Source organism: Miscanthus floridulus, chromosome 14 (assembly GCF_019320115.1).
Source record: "Miscanthus floridulus cultivar M001 chromosome 14, ASM1932011v1, whole genome shotgun sequence".
Taxonomy (NCBI): Eukaryota; Viridiplantae; Streptophyta; class Magnoliopsida; order Poales; family Poaceae; genus Miscanthus; species Miscanthus floridulus.
Window position 1 is genome coordinate 10,410,181 of NC_089593.1, and position 18,448 is coordinate 10,428,628.

Genomic DNA, 18,448 nt, shown 5'->3' on the forward strand with positions numbered 1-18,448 from the left:
GCTCGCGGGCCGTCGCTCCGGCCAGCCCGCGGTGTGGCGGAGGCAACGTGGCCCCTCCGGCCCGCACGCGGGTTGCTCCCAGCGAGAGGCCGAAGAGAGAAGCCAATGGCAGTCTTGTAGTCGTTGCTCCCAATTGGCTGACTGCATGCTCGTCCCGATTGGCTGCCGACGAGGTGCCCAAATCGCGCATGACGACGACAGAATCGCACCGGACCGCCTCGCCTCCCTGCGAAGCCATCGCTGGAGAACTTCCGGAGGCGGCTCGCTTCTCTCGGCGCGGGAGGACTTCCGGCCGGCGATGGCTCGCTTCTCTTGCCGCGGGCATGGATTTTGCCGGTAGTACCTATCTCTCTCCGCTCGAAGGGATAGATTTGGGATCCATTTTTCTCGTGACTTACGGTGGTTGGGCTATGCGACTAATGTGTACTGTTACCTTAGAATTTGAGATTTATTGATTATTTATTTGCAGTCTCACATTATCAAAATCTCATATTTTAGTTCACAAGTATATTTATGATTTTCTTATTTGACAAACTTTTCTATTTATTTGCAGTCTCACGTTATCAAAATCTCATGTTTTAGTTCACAAGTATATTTATGATATTTAATATTCTTTTCCTACTTGGCACCATGAACTTTTGCTATAAACAAGGATATTCATGTCATTTTGCCATAAAGATTAAATATATTTATGCCACAGTTGCTTCCATAGTATGGTTCATGTAAAACTCCAATCATTCAATCTATTCCTTTACAAAAAGAAAAGAAAAGAAAAAAGAATGAAAGCTTCTGTCTTCATCCACAGTTTTTTGTTAGTATAAGCGTCTCAGGCTATTAGTATCATCAGAGACGGGCAATTTCTACAGGAGTCCATTAATTTCTATTGATTAGATCAGCAACTTCGAAAATATGGCAATTTCAAAGTGTCCAGCCGCAATACCTTTTTTCCACAAAGATTAAATATATTGATGTCAGGGTTACTTGTATAGTATGGTTCATGTAAAACTCCAATCATTCAATGTCTTCCTTTACAAAATAAAAAATGAAATGAAATGAAAGCTTCAGTGTCTTCACTAGTGTTTCGTACACAAATTTACTCACTTGTTCGTTGACACTGGCAGGTTCAAGAGACTTTTATGCTATAAAATCCTTACTGGTGTCCTTTAATGGAACTCCCTGAAAACAAGCTTACCGACTTCATCAAAAGCAGTGAAAAGGCAAAATGGATACCAGTCAACAATCACAATGTAAACAACTTCACAGAAGATGAGATTAAAAGGATAACTAACAATTATAGCACTCCCATTGGCCAAGGTGGCTTTGGACAAGTTTACCAAGGTTCTCTTGATGATGGTGCTATGGTTGCAGTAAAGAAATACACCTTCCAGAATCTGAAAGATGGATTGGCTAAAGAGATAATCGTCCATTGTCAAATCAACCACAGGAATGTAGTCAGGCTCTTGGGCTATTGTTCTGAGGATGATGCGTTAATGATTGTTACCGAGTATGTTCCCGGGGGAAACCTCAAAGATCTCCTTCATGGCAGTGAGGCTCCCATTTCTCTGGATGCAAGGCTGCGTATTGCTATAGAATGTGCAGATGCATTAGGATACATGCATTCATCCATGTACCAACCGATGATTCACGGCGATATCAAACCTGATAACATACTCCTGGACATTAATTTGGGTGCAAAATTGTCTGACTTTGGATTATCGAGGTTGCTTTCCATGCACCAAACTCAATACACCAAGAATGTAATAGGTAGCAGAGGTTACATGGATCCAGAGTATATTGAGACTGGGCTCCTTGATCCAAAGAGTGATGTTTACAGTTTTGGGGTTGTTCTCTTGGAACTAATTACCAGAGCCAAGGCAAGCGAAAATGGGTTTAGTACTGGCCTCAAAAGAAAGTTCACTGGTGCTCTAGCAAAAGGAAAGCAAGAGGCACGAAAGATGTACGATACTGAGATAGCAAACGAGAGACATTGAGATCCTTGGCGAAATCAGAAATCTGGCAGCACAGTGCTTCACAAAGGATATCATGGAACGCCCTGAAATGAAAGAGGTTCTGGTGAGTCTGCATATGCTTAGAAGATCCCTTCGTTGTGACTTGTGAGAAAGCTCAAGAAAAAATAGGTCAACGTTCATCGTCGGGAACAAGCCGTCCTTGGAAAAGCGCCAGAAAATCCGGTCTGGCACTTCCCGCGACAAGTGAACATCAGCTATAATTCCTACGCACAAAACGTTGATCTACTATTTCGATGATAAACTCTAGGACAGTTGGCACACCACGTAGGGAAACTTTGTGCGCAGATTTCTTTCAAGTGTTTTCAGATGGGAATCGTCTTCAACGTTAACGACTGCGACACATTAGCTCTTGGTACCATGATCTCTTTCGGCGGCCTGGACTACATGCAGTAGGAGTCACACCCCCTCTACACATTCCTCGTCGAGCTCGAGGACGCCATGGCCGCTGGTGCACGGACTCGCACGCCACATGGATCTTCATGCCCGGGACTTCTTCGCCGACTTCAGCGGCGAACACGTCTTCTACTGGCATTCCATCTGTAAGTCCTCAATTGATTGGAACCCCATGTGGGGGAATCTCTCCCCTCCCGTTGACATTAAAAACAGCGCCCAAGCCGGACCCAAACTTCGTTCTTCTCCTTCCCAGTCCGTCCTTCGTCGGTTCCTCACCCACCACCACCACCGCCGTCCACCAAGAGTTGACCGAGCGAAGGTCGCAGCCCAGGCAGTCGTGAGCCGGAGCTCACCTCATCTTTAGAGTTCTCGGATCTCATGTCTAGCCACTTCCCCGAAGGAGGAAGGATCAGTCTGCCTCTGCCCTGCCCATCGACGATTGCCGTGGTACGGTACGTGTGTGCTTACCTCCCTTCCTTCCCCCCCCCCCCCCCCCCCCCCCCCCACCCACTAGCCATTGTTGCTTAGGTATAGATCTCAAATTGATGTCATTGGTTCTGCAGCCATCATGTCTCGGCTATTTACCTTCTTAGCGATCCATGTTTGTTATAGGCAGCATGAACCTACCTGTAAGCTAGCTTTTGCTTCTGAGCTGTTCCAATCTGACTCAAATCAGACGAGCAAACTAGGCATCTGATACTCTGCCGAAGGGTTTTTATTAGATAATAAAAATAATAAAGACAATGTTACTAGTTCACCCACAGTTTTTGCTAGTATAAGCGTCTCAGCCTATTATTATTTATTAGTATCATCAGAGACTGGTATTTTTTACAGGAGTCCATTAATTTGTGTCGATGAGATCAGCAACTTTGAAAATATGGCAATTTCAAAGTGTACAATCGCAATACCTTTTTTTTGTTGGAACCGGTGGTGACCACCGAGTTCACGATCTTGGAGCTGGCTTGTAGCCGGCCCGGCTCGTTACAACGAGCCTGCGCTCCCACAGGTCACAGGTCCACCGAAGCTACAACACTCCCACAGGTCACAGGTCCACCGAAGCTACAACATATAAGGCCTTGGGCCTTCTCAACCCAAAAGACTAGCCTGATAGGTGGGGGTTCTCCCGCCTTATATGTTATGCTCCCCCACCATCGCTACACGATGTGGGACTAAACCCCAACAATCTCCCTCTTAGTCACACATCGGGGTGCCCCTGCCATATGTATGTGACGCTCGAGATTTTTTTATTGGGTTTAGCTTTTCTGACCATGGGCTCCGATACCAATTGTTGGAACCGGTGGTGACCACCGAGTTCACGATCTTGGAGCTGGCTTGTAGCCGGCCCGGCTCGTTACAACGAGCCTGCGCTCCCACAGGTCACAGGTCCACCGAAGCTACAACATATAAGGCCTTGGGCCTTCTCAACCCAAAAAACTAGCCTGATAGGTGGGGGTTCTCCCGCCTTATATGTTATGCTCCCCCACCATCGCTACACGATGTGGGACTAAACCCCAACATTTTTTACATAAAGATTAAATATATTGATGCCACAGTTACTTGTATAGTGTGGTTCATGTAAGGCTCCAATCATTCATTGTCTTCCTTTACAAAAAAAAAAGAAAAAGAAAAAAGAAAGCTTCACTGCTTCCGTGTCTTCATTCTTCAACGCACAAATTTACTTGCATATTCGTTTACACTGGCAGGTTCAAGAGACTTTTATGCTATAAAATATCCTTATTGGGCTCTTTAATGGAACTCCCTGAAAACAAGCTTACTGACTTCATCAAATTCAGTGAAAAGGCAAAATGGATACCAGTCAACAATCACAATGTGAACAACTTCACAGAAGATGACATTAAAAGGATAACTAACAATTATAGCACTCCCATTGGCCAAGGTGGCTTTGGACAAGTTTACCGAGGCTCTCTTGATGATGGTACTACTGTTGCAGTAAAGAAATACATCTGCCAGAATGTGAAAGATGGATTTGCTAAGGAGGTAATCATCCATTGTCAAATCAACCACAAGAATGTGTTAAAACCCTTGAATCATCTAGCAGTCGGTCTAGAGGGTAGACATCAAGTGCAGTAGACAACGGCAACGATGTAGACCTAGAATGCTATCTAGAGGAAGGAGAAAGTGTCGAACCTGAGATCTCAGAGGGAGTGGATCCAGAGGCCTCCATCAGCTTCGTCGGTGAAGTCTGCTCACGGGCAGCGATGGTTGGAGTAGAGGTTGCACGGACGTCGATGCAGTGCGGTCGGGGCGTAGCAGTGACGACGGCGAGGATCAGCAGAGCTTCCCGTCGCTGGCTGCGCGCCCTCTTAGATCGGTCTAGGGTTTGTCGGTGGGGTTTGCGGCTCACGGCGAACCTCGTGCTTTGAGCCGCCGGCCCCCACCTCTTTATATAGCGCAGTGCGACGGGGGCCCACCAACCATGTAGGGTTGGGCGCCCCCGATCAGGGCGCGTGACCAAGGCCCAATAAGCCGTTGGGCTTATTGGTTAGGAGATAATCTAACAGAATGTAGTCAGGCTCTTAGGCTATTGTTCTGAGGATAACGCGTTAATGGTAGTCACTGAGTATGTTCCCGGGGGGAAACCTCAAAGATCTCCTTCATGGCAGTGATGCTCCCATTTCTCTGGATGCAAGGTTGCGTATTGCTATAGAATGTGCAGATGCATTAGGATACATGCATTCATCCATGTACCAACCGATGATTCACGGCGATATCAAACCTGATAACATACTTCTCGACAATAATTTGTGTGCAAAATTGTCTGACTTTGGATTGTCGAGGTTGCTTTCCATGCACCAAACTCAATACACCAAGACTGTAACAGGCAGCATAGGTTACATGGATCCAGAATATTTTGAGACTGGGCTCGTTGACCCAAAGAGTGATGTTTACAGTTTTGGGGTTGTTCTTTTGGAGCTAATTACCAGAACCAAGGCAAGTGAAAATGGTTTTAGCACTGGCCTCAAAAGAAACTTCTCTGGTGCTCTAGTAAAAGGAAAGCAAGAGGCACGAGAGATGTTTGATACTGAGATAGCAAATGAGAGACATTAAGATTCTTGAGGAAATCGGAAATCTGGCAGCACATTGTTTCACGAAGGATATCAAGGAACGCCCTGAAATGAAAGAGGTTTTGGGGAGTCTGCAGATGCTTAGAAGATCCCTTCGTTGTGCGCAAGCTCAAGAAAAAGTAGGTCAACGCTCATCGTCGGGAACACAGGCGATAACTCAAAGGGTCAACGATCATGGCTTAAGCGTTCCCAGTTCCAGCTCCATCTCAAGTGTAAATTACAAGTTCAGCATCCTCGACATCTTCAGTAGGAAATCACGAGGGTATCGGAGGTTGCAGTGAACATAAAGGTTTATTAGTGGGAACTTGCAACATAAATGTTTTCACGTTAACAGAACTCAAAAGGATTACCCGCAACTATTCAGATGTAATTAGCCAGGATCATACTGTTAGATTGATCTTCACCGACAGTTAATTGGACCATTGGATCCGCGTCCTGATCGGGGGCGCCCAACCGCTCTATGGTTGGTGGGCCCCGTCGCACACCGCCATGAAAAGGGAGGTGGAGGCCGGGGCACAAGGCACGAGGTTCACCTAAGCCGCCAGACGCCCCACCTACATCTCAAACCCTAACCGATCTAGAGAGGGGCACTGCCAGCGATATTTTGAGACTGGGCTCGTTGGCCCAAAGAGTGATGTTTATAGTTTTGGGGTTGTTCTTTTGTAATGGAAACGATATTGCTGTATTGCTGAAACTCTGTAATATCAAGACTGCCATTACCCAATGATTTCTCCAGGCTCTTTTCTTCGTTTTCTTCCGAGACTGATTTTGCACTGTGCTGATTTTACAGGCACTGCTGTTGATCGCTAGTTTAACCGTTGGTACAGTAAGTTACAGTACATATGCCACGCCACACCTGTTGTTGCAGGGTGGTCCGGACTGAGTTGGGCCAGTGGAGTGGGAGTGGGGGCCCAGGCCCATTAATATCGCTGTGCCTGCCCTCTGTTGCAGAGGAAACGTTTGTTGACCACAGTTTAACCGACGCTCCACAGTTTGGTTGGCTGATTCGTATCGTCGCTGGTTCATGAAGAAGTATTACTGGTACTAAGCCACAGCCAAACGAATAGTCTGACAACAGAAGCAATTGTTCAGCGCAGGCTTCAAGTTTTCAACTCCACTGTCTATTTACCATCACAAGTAACTTTAGCAGATCAATCGTGTTCCTCCTTAATTAGCCCTTGTGTGTTTATCAGCTGATGAAACCGTTGTCCTATATATGTTTGGTTGTTCTTTACTGGAATACAGCAGAAGCAGCAGCATTGACCATCTGGAACCCTGACCGCGGTATGGCTGTTGCGCTTCGTCGAGGTTCTAGCTCCCTGTTGCTCATCGGCCTCGTGGTCACCGTCGCCGGCCTTGCCGTCGATTGCCGATGCCCTGAGGTGAGTCCCTTCCCTCCCTCCTCCGGCCAGGTCCTACCTGGCTCACCATGGGGGACAGTGTCCACGGCCAGACGTGGGTGGTGCAGCCGCTGGCGAGCTGTCAGCACGCCGCTTCCTCTACGAATGGGTGGCCTGCTGCTCCTCCGTGTCCTTCTGCTGTGTCGGCGTCGTTGTTGCCGTGCGGTGGGTGGTTTATCTCGGCGGGGATTCAGATGCCTGGGCACTGCACCTGCCTACCTCGTATGCGCCCACCAGGTGTTCGTCAATATGCCTCAGCCACCCGACACACCCGTGCAGCCCTACGCCGAGTGTCGCTGGGCCTTCGTCGACCATGTCCTCCGGTGCGATACAAGGCGCTTATCTGCTGTGCTGCTTCTTCGAGGCTTGTAGTTCTTGTTAGGGTGGATTCCATGTGTCGATCCTTGGATGCTGATTGGTCGTCTCTGCAGAGGTGCTTGTCTGAGTCCGGTGTTGCTAACTTCGTATCTCCGACTCAAACTTCCAACCTCCAGAGCTACAATGCACAAGGGAATTTATTTGGAGAACATATTCAAATTTACTTGCTTAGCTTCTGCTCTTGGGATGCAGTCTCTTAAAGCAGGCATAGCTCTCTTCTGCGCCGCTCAGTGGTTTTCACCATGTAATTGGGAATTTATTTCCCAAATCTATGTATTCTGGTTCTAATGTTTTAATATATGTGAATTTTCAACAACAAAAAAAACTTGTTAGCAACAGGTGTGAGGACGAGGCCAACTCAAAACCTACTGCATGCATATAGCAGTATACGTACTACTCTGCTCCTGTCTGCATTGCACTGCAGGGTTTCCCATCGGAATCGGAAAACCAAAAAGAAAGAAACAAGTGCATGCTGCGTGCACGGAGCTCGAGTTGCCGATCGCCGTCCCATCGTACCGAAAGGGCGCGTGAGCTGTTCGCCCTTTCCCCGTCAGGTCTCCCCCTCCATTCACTCGCGGACACATCACTCTCACAGTCACTGCACCAGATTCTCTCTTTTCTCCCACGCCCGGCCTTTTCTGTTGCCCTAAAATTCGGCAAACGGGAACAGACCTCCACCACCAGCGACAACATTTTTCACAACTTGCCATGCAAGCCATTCAGTTGAATGATTAATGATATTTCATGAAATGAAATGTATCCTAAAATTACCGTCAAGCCCTTGTATACTCCTTCCGTTTACAAAAGAATGCAATTGTCGCTTTCCGAGAAGTCAATCTTTCTTAACTTTGACCAAAATTATATAAAAAATACTAACATTTCTGATGCAAAATTAGTATCATAACATTTCTGATGCAAAATTATTATCTAACGAGGATCTAGCCATCTAGGCCAGCATCGTCCTCCATGGCCAAACCTCCCTCCACTGGGGCTGTTTGGACGGGTGGTTTAGGGGCTCGCCAGATTCCCATAATGCAGCCTCTTGGTGTTTGGATGCCTATCTAGCTGCTAAGTCAAGCTCCAGGAAGACAAAAGAGGGGTTTGGAGCTAGCTAGCTAGAAACGCCCGGTGGGATCGTTTTCAGGAAGCCAGGCTTAGCTTGGCTACGCACGCATCATCTCACCGCCTCGTCCACTCACCTCCGCCAGCGGTTGTCTCCCGCGCCAGCTCCGTTGCCTCTTCCGCGTGACCTCTGTCAGTGCTCGTCTCCCCCGTGAGCTTCGCCAGGCCTCCGCGCGTGCTACGACAAGACTCGTGTGTGCTCCGCCAGAGCCTCCGTGCGATGTTCGCCGAGACCATCGCATGCTCCGTCGAGGCCTTCGCACGACGTCTGCCAGGACCTGCACGAGCTTCGTCGGGCGTCTGCGCGTTCTCCACCGAGACCTACACGACCTCCACCTAGGCTTCCGCGCGTGTCGTGGAAGAGGTAGACGAGGCCAAGCGAGGATGAAGACGGAGCTCACCACGCTGCCACTGGCCACGCGCTGCCATCGAGGGACGTGCCAGAGCTCTAGGGGCGATGCACGCCATCGTGTTCGATGGAATGTTCCAACGGGGAGTAAACTGAGGGGTGATTCTATTCGACGAAAACCAGCCAACCGAATATACAATTTCTTATCCAGACTTGGACAGTCACTCCAACCAAACAATGGCCTATTGGCTCGAGCCAAGCAGGTTAGACTTGCCCTGGCTTAAAAGCTAGCCAGGCTAGGAATAGAAGGAGAACCAAACAGCCCCTATATTGCCTACCTGCATTTTTCTTTCATCTTGAGAAGGTCTTCTTCTTAAGCACAATGCCCAGAGCCGTCATACCCTCCCATGGGTCGAGTTTTTTTTTCCTTCGCCTCCTCTCTCCGTATTCAACTCCACTCTATGAAGCCTCCCCGCTCTGCTCCCCCGCTTAGCACTCATGAATGTTTTGATGACGCGAATAGATTGTAACTCGGTGGGTTAGGTTTCCCATGCTGTAACCGGTCCACCTAGGTTTAATTTCTCGACTTTGATACGGGTGCTTGCATTTTTCTAAATATAACGTCGCTATTCTTTTAGTGGTAGATAATGTGTCTATCGACACCAAGGCCCATGTGGTGACTTTGTTATTCTCGATATTTGCGGGTCCTTAGGAGGTGCTTGTAGAGGTGTGTGTGCGCGTGCGTGTTCATAAGTATCAAGGAACGCTTATGTATGTAGCATGTGCCTCTATCATGGGATCCAAAAAAGATTTTTTTTATGACTGCATTGTATTTCCAAACTAGCAACCCCATCGACAACACACCCATTGGTGTCCCATTACCTCTTGGTGCCTGTCGTTGTTCATCACCGCCACCCTCGGGCTACCGATTTGCCAAAAGCATCCCTAAAAGGGGAGTGTCACCAAATCTTAAACCTTAACTTTACCGAGCAGGTCCCTATTATTGATGATTATGGATCTCCAACAAAATCATGCAGCTATTAATTTTGTAAATTGATTTTTTTTTAAACTTGACGCATATGTAGTCCATCCATACATGAGCCCACACCAAAAAGTTGAGATGCAAAATCATTTTTGAAAAAATTCTTGCAGGTGTGTTTCAATCGTTGGCTTGGCCTTAGTGCACACTTGGCAAAGTTCCTTCTTGAACTGTCTCTTCCATGTACTGAGATCAGCATGTTCATTATCAAAGATGATTGCATTTCCATATGAAAATAAAAAAATTCAGGTGCAAGAATACTAGAAGACAAAATCGAGAAATGTGTCTTGTAGTGCACATACAAGTGAAATTTGTGATTTTTGTATATATTCTTCAAAAATAAGTTACATCCCAACTTTTGCTTGTGGGTATAGGAGTAGATGCACTATATATGTTTTCAAATTACAAAAAGTACTTTTTAAACTAGTTTCCATGTTTCCATTTGTAGGTGGTTTTCACCCTATATTTTTCCCAGATTAAAACGGTTGGCTTTAGACAACCACGAGACATCACATCTTTGTAACCTGAGCCAGCATTCTCAAGATGTTCTTGCATTCTTTACTGCCTTACCTAGTAACACATTTTCTATTTGCCTTTGTACCAAAGCTTGCAAGATTAGAGGTACACTCATGTTGCAATGTTGCAGTGTACACTCATGAGGTCCAAAAAAAAATCATATAGCGTTGCACGAACACTTCCCAGATCTTGTGTACCCCTTTTTATTGGTTGTGAATCAAAGCAGATTTCAACCATGAACTTTAGAATCAGTAGTTCAGAACAAGTAGTTCTATTAAAGTAAATCTAAATCAAACCTAGCACCTTCAGTATCTTAGATTCGACCAACTTTATAGAAAAAGACAACATGCATGGCACCAAATAAGGGGGTGTTTGGTTGTCCCTCCTAAATTTTAGGCGTTGTCCCATCGGATGTTTGGACACATACATGGAGTATCAAATATAGACTAATTACATAGTTTGCGACTAATTTACGAGACGAATCTTTTGAGCCTAATTAGTCCATGATTTGACAATGTTTTGCTACAGTAACCATGTGCTAATTGTTGTGAAACGACACCTATACGCGAACGGACGTCTACAAACGAACAGGCGTCTCTTCACGAGTGATCTCATCCATCAAGCACAGGATTAGTGGATAGGATTAGACAATTAGTTGTAGTCCCAAAGGGCATATCTTTTGGGAACAGTCGTGACTCTTCGTGACACCCCTTCACTTGTATAAATATATTTCAGAGATCAATGAAAGGAACAGTTCTTCCACATCTTGTTCATTTACATTCACTTCTAACACGTTATCAGCACCGGAATGCTCTCCCTCTTCGCTTGAAAGGGACGAACAGAAAACGCTTGGACGCAAGAACAAGAAGAAGAAGAACAGAGCGCGGAGTTGGCTTCTTTGTCTCCGTTGATTCCAGCGGAGGCTATCCGGTGTTGCCGGCAACGACAACAACTCCGATGCGCATCAGCTTCCACGACACCAACGCTCGCTACAGAATCATCACTGCCATGCTGATGGCCATCGGAGATGCCAACCCAAGCATTAGGCCTAGCATAAAATGCTAGTCTTCATCGCGGAACAGTAAGAAATCATGGTTATTTATTGATCTATACGATATTCTTACCTTTCCGAGAAACGGCGACGACAACGACCTCGCCCAAATCGACAACAGCGGCCTCGGCTTCACCAAACCCAACGGCGGCAGGCCCTGCGCTCGCCCCTCACGCCCGGCAGCCTTCGCGCTCCCGTGGCCGGACAGCCCAAATCGGCAGCCCCTAGCCCGCGGCAGGGTGCCCCGCACGACCGGCATTTGCCGCCAGCGGTAGCCGACTTTGTCAAGGCCATGCGGCCGGGCGGCTCGCGCAAGTGGCTCCTGTCCCTGCGGCGTCGAGCCAGTGGCAGGAGGCCCCGCACGTCTCCTTCTGTGCTTGCGGCTAGCGCCCGCATGCGACGGTGCCTACGGCTCTCGCGGCCAGGCACGCGTGCGGCTTCATCTCCACAGCGGTCAGGTCTTCCCTGGCGGCGTCATCTCCCCAACGATGGGGAATCCTCCTCGACGTGACGCACACCAGGCCGGCAACAGCGGCGCCCGCACATGTCAGGCCAACAAGCGGCGGCCGCCGCTCCTAGTCACGGACTCCTTGGCGGGAGCAGCGGCGGTGCCTGCTCGGCCTGGTTTTCGATGTAACTGTCCAAGCGTGAGGAATCGTCCGCTCGATGGTTGTCTCCCTAGGAAAGGATAAGGATGTGCGTTTTTGCATAAAATCCTTCTTTCTCCTATGAATTACATGATAATCCTAATAGATTATTGATGTATTCCAGATTTATGTTTATGCCCTCAGGTTTTAACATATTGCGGTGTACTATATTTACCCCACGTAAATGCTTATTTTACACCTTAGAGTTAAATGCATTATGATGCATAATATTTACCTCCTGTAAATAAGTATTTTTAAGACCCATGTGTCATCAAGAATTGCATCATGACATGTACTGCTGCAGATGAATTTACCACTGTAAATTCGCTTTCCAGATCCTATGTTTTCTAGAATTTTTTAGTACTGCTCAAAGCGTTTGTCCAAATTAGCAAACCCAATAAATATGTGCTATTAACATTACATGTTCAAAGTGTTTGTTCAAATTGACAAACCTAATAAACATGTAGTATAATTATTATATTGTTCAAAGTGTTTGTCTAAAATGGCAAACCCAATAAACATATAGTATTACTATCATGACCTTAATATTGTAATTACTTTGTTATTTGTAATTTTCATTTCATGTTAAGCCCTTTTATGCTTTATTATTTAAAGCTTATAGTGCTTACATTTTTAATGCAAAATCCATTAAGTGTATTACCTCATTATTTGTATATAACATAAATATTTTACATTGTATGTTGGTCATACACAAGGTAGCGTCATAGTTGCTACTGTAGGATCTACACTAAGTTCTTAGTGACTATCCTCAACGTGCGTACCCAACATCACAAATTGGAACATATGGTCTACATCTTTTTACAAGATGACTACCATTAATCAGCATTTCTATTGGCCATACACAAGGTAACACCATAGTTGCTACTGCGGGATCTACACTAAGTCCACAACTTAGTGATTATCCTCAACGTGCGTACCCAATTCGTTTGCGGATTAACTAAGGTCTACATCAATCTTTTGATGATTACCTTAAAATATGTTTATACAAATTGCATACACCACTTGGCATCTACTGTTCAACAAACTATGTCCATATTATTAGAGTTCTACATCTTTATGATGACTACCTCTAATGTGTTAGCATAAATGAGGTTTACACTATTAGTGAGATAGATCTTGTCTCCTATTTATTTTGCATTAATTAATACAGCATCACTATAGCAATTTTAAATTTACCCTTAGCGTAAATTCAGAAAATCTATGGTTTAAACCTTGTTAGAATAATAGCCAGCAAAGAGTTTGATCTCTTGCTCTTGATGGTCACTATTATCTAGCATGGTCAATGGACGTAATGTTAAACCTGATGTTCTATGGATTCATATCAATATTTGATGCTCCTCATAAGAGAGCATCACCACTTATGATCAATTTAAATATGGAGTTTTATTGAAATAAAGCACCATATACATCCAGATCACACGTATGTGTATCTCAATGGATGCAAATCGAAGCACTATATGGCTAGCTCTTAATGGATGATATGAACAACACAATGCAGTCATTCTGCCCAATGTCGACTAAGTTTGGCCACAACTTCATCTCTAGGATCTTAAGTCCACTTGAGAATAGAATTATGTTGTTCCCAAATATCCTCTATATTGTGTTTTGCGATTCCCACGACTTACCATATGTATTCTAGATTAATTCCTACATTACTTCAGGTCTAAGTGTATGATAAACTCTTATCGAGGAATCATCATTAGCATTATAGTGATGCTCTATCATCTGAAGTACATTGAATTTTCAGAATCATAACAAGTTTGATGCCATGTAATAATGTCATCCATAGAACTTTAATGGTAAGATTTAACGCAAAAAGAAGTAGTAGCCCTGTGCATTCTTTAGGGTCAAGGCATTTCCCAAATATGACATAACCATATTTTGTTCCAATTGTGTATGTTACAGCCACACAACTTGGAAATGTCATGCCTTGAAACATTTAATTGATCGGTATTACAAATCCATTGAACATAAATATCCGGCTCAATAATAAAGATATGAAGCACACTTCTATCTTCAACCTGACACCACCAGGAAGGCCAGTTGTTCACAATAAGTTTTATGAAAAAACCAAGTAGCAACCAAACACTTAATTAATAAGTGGGTCTTATGAGCATGCAGAGCACGATCATCAAATTTACTTCGCTTGATCCATTTTGGAGACCAAATTTGTCTTCCATTTACAAAGATACCTAGTATCTACGTCCCATTTTGGTGTTGTAATATAAAATGTTGCCATCAATTTCAATGAATATCATAATAATGTGCCATCACATTTGATATTCCATTAATTAACTTGTATGTAATCTATATATCTGCAAAGAACGTCATTATATTCTTCATGCTATATATAGACTTATACTAGAGTCAATCCAAATGCAAAGAGGAATTTTGCTTAGTGGATAGTTGCATCACAAACTCTATACGTAGGGAAGCAAAATATTCCTAAACTCTTACATAGAGACAAGGAAATATTTTGTTAATCGCTTGACGCGATGTCATGATAGTGGGCTTTGGTTGTCCTACTATCATACTCCCTATTGGTACTCAAATAATAATCATGAATCCATTCTTGTATTCTGATTCTAAAATGTACCCAATTAAAATTATAGAGATATCCGTCAATGTGGTTTTCATATGGAAACCCCAAGTTGACAACTAAGAGTATTTTTCTCTTAACAACGGATATGGCAATACTTAAACAAAACATCCTCAGTTGGATTTGACTACATATACATAACCTATATCCAATGTTGCGTACAAATAATTCTCTCTCTTGATATCAACATGACTTGGCACATTTGCCTTAGTTATTCAACTATAAAGATAACTTGAGAATTATTATCAATTCTATTGGTCATAACATCAATATGAGCCACTACATTTCTTGAAGAAATTCAAGAACATACATGTGACTCTATTTACCATTTTATGGACCATAAAGATACTATGTAATGCACATTTATGCATCCATCATATAGTCCTAGGTGTGTCTCTTAGTCATGAGAACCATCACTATACCAAACTCATTGCTCGAAATCTTTAATTTAGAGCAAATTATCCTAGATGTGGGATCAAATCCATTTTATATGGAACAGTTTGGTTTTTGGGTACTATATATCAAGTACCTTATGTCCATACCAATAATGGTTTTATTAAGTCTCTTATTGAGAATCAAATTGTATAACATATTAAAATAGAATTGTAATTTATCAAAACTAAGTTGTTTTCATGCGGCCTTACACACCGCATCGTTAATTCAAATTCATCAAGCTACACTTATACAACTCCCTCTGTTGCAGTATGCACGTGAAACTTTGGCCGTAGCCAAACATTTCCCATCTACGCATCGAGTATGTTTTCACATACCCATATCACCACCCCAACATACCAATGGGCATTAGAGATCCCAAGAGGTAACTCTACAGGGGATTTATAAATTGCCCGTATGTTGATCATATTTGAGGAATAATTCCTAGGCATTAGAGGGAGATTTATACCACATTAAGAATGTTAGGAATCAAAAGAGCAATCCTCACATCCACGTACCAAAAATTCTAAACCTAATCGTTTAGAATATCTTATATTTGCATCATATTGCAAAGAATATGCTAGAAACATTTACTGATAATAAGGGTGTCACAAAATCCTCTTATCCTACGTATAATGCGTCCTAAAGAATGGATGTACCAATTAAAACCATTCAACTCCCACTTCCAAAGAAGAGGGGAGAAGTACGGCCACTCCTAAGGATAATGCTCCAAGTAAGCGTCCGAGGATACCGAGGATAATATCCTCCAAATCAGTAAATCCAAGCCAACCGTCAAGTTGGTAGACACCCAAAATGGATGAACATCCAAAACCCAGATCAACGGTGCACCCAAATTCTGATCCTAGGACATTGGAGCACCCTGACTCCATTTGGGAAATGACTCGGAGTCCAAAAGGGTTAACATTTTCACATACTATATTGATTTCAAGAACTGAATCAATCATTTAAAGACTACAAATTGCCGCGGCATATACTCCTCAAAGATTGCTTTTTTACCTTATTGGATCTAGACCAAAAGTCCTAGGCAAAATGTCTTCACACTCAAATATGGTCAAACTAAAAGGTCACAATTAAGGAGATTGCTCTTGTTCAATGATGAGAAGTATTACCACAGTAATATCTTCCCTCATAGAGTTTCTTTTCAGAAGCAAGGTGGTAAACAATAAAAGCTTGTAGCATATGGTTTCACACAGAGACCTAGCATAGCATACCCCATGGTATGTGTGAAAATGAAGTTTTCCCGATTTAATAATTGGCATATCAAATGAATTTGGTAGATTCGGACGTATAAGTCCCAATGGACTTCATATTCTGAATCCAAATACAAATCGCAACATACATTTTTTATAATTAAGCATTATTTTGATATCATCATGATACAGAAATAATCATGCAATCATTTGAGATACAATTTTTATCATGTGGATTCGAGATAGAGGATTTGGGTAAGACCAAATATTACCTAGGCTTACAACTTGAGCACCGTCCTTCAGGGATTTTAGTGCATCAATGAGCCTATATCCAGAAAATATTGAAAAAAAGATATTGGGACCAATGTTACATATCTTACTGTCATTGGAGCACTTATGTATCTTGCAAATTGCATCATGCCTAATATCACATTTACAGTGAATATACTAGTTAGACATAGTGCAAATCCAACTCACCATCATTAGACGGGAGCGAAGCATATCCTCAGATATCTTAGTGGCACAAAGGATCTTGGTTTATTCTTTAAGAGAAATCATGATCCCAATATGATTGGATACACGGATGCTGGTTACTTATCTGGTCCCCATCCCAAACTGAATTTGTATTCTTACAAGGAGGTACAGCTATTTCATGAAGTCTTCTAAACAGACTCTGACAGCGACCTCTACTAATCATTCTGAAATTATTGCTCTATACGAGGCATCACGAGAATGTGTATGGCTTCGCAGAATGATTAACCACATACAATAGTCATGTAGTATTGGTTCAATTGAATCACTTACAATTATCTGTGAAGATAATTCCGCTTGTGTTACACAGATGCAAACAGGTTACATAAAGAGCAATATCACTAAGCATATTGTTTCAGAATCAGGGGAAGACATCTCCTAAATGTTGACATGTACCAGCATCATATTATACTCTTTTCTTTCACAAATTTTACTTACAAGGTTTCTTGTTAAAGTTTTTAATGAGGTAATATTAACATAAACATGTGTCATATTTCCTATTTTCCCCACTAGGGTTTTTGTGGAAAATATCAAAGACACATATTGCCCTCACAACTCATCCATAGTGTTTTCCTGAAAAGATTTTTCATGTAAGTTATCCAAGAGGCAATACCAATAATATATTGTCACATTTTCTCCTAATTTTTCCACTGGGTTTTTACAGGAGTTTTAACGACATATCACTTTATATTACTCATATTTTTCCTGAAAGGTTTTTGGGGAGTTATCTTTATGTCGTATCTCCAATATTTTTCCCCATTAGGGTTTTTAATAAGATACCAATGACATAGTGGTTTATTTAAATCACAAATAAATATGCTATTTTCTCCTTATTTTCCAATAAGGTTTAAAGGAGTTTTTATGGCATATCATATATTCCTCAGATTTTTTCCAGAGGATTTTTCGAAGAATTTCTGCTTACAACTGCATTGATCTCAAGGAAGATTCGATCAAGGAGGAGTGTTGTGAAACGACACCTATACACGAACAGACGTCTACAGACGAACAAGCGTCTCTTCACGAGTGATCTCATCCATAAAGCACAGGATTAGTGGATAGAATTAGACAGTTAGTTGTAGTCCCAAAAGGCATGTCTTTTGGGAACAGTCGTAACTCTTCGTGACACCCCTTCCCTTGTATAAATATATTTCAGAGATCAATGAAAGGAACAGTTCTTCCACATCTTGTTCATTTACATTCGCTTCTAACACTAATGACAGATTAATTAGTTTTAAAAAATTCATCTCGTGAAGTATCGACGGATTATGTAATTTGTTTTTTTATTAGTATCCGAACACCCCATGCAACATCCTCCCAACATACTTCCTAAATTTTAGTAGCTAAATCCAAACACCCCCTAAGCCAAATAAATCAATTCCTAATATCCGTGAAAGTTGAACTATCTTAAATACATCTATAAACTCTAGAAATCTATTTATTCAAGGACAAAGAGATTATAAGAATACGTATTTCATTATATATCTAATAATACTAATTTGATTTCATAAATTTTAGTGCTCTTTTCTATAAATTTAGTCAAACTTAAAATAGTTTTGAGTTAAGAAACTATAAAAGCTAATTTAAATTGGAACACAATGAGTAATAAGAACCAAGCAAAATATAAAGCATGGACCAAGAATCCA

The 18,448-nt window shown here is 42.9% G+C and overlaps 1 pseudogene; it reads left to right on the plus strand.

The window, feature by feature from the left end:
- Nucleotides 1-1,128: 1,128 nt before the first annotated feature.
- Nucleotides 1,129-7,818, plus strand: LOC136503019 (uncharacterized; annotated as a pseudogene).
- The last annotated feature ends 10,630 nt before the right edge of the window (nt 7,819-18,448 follow it).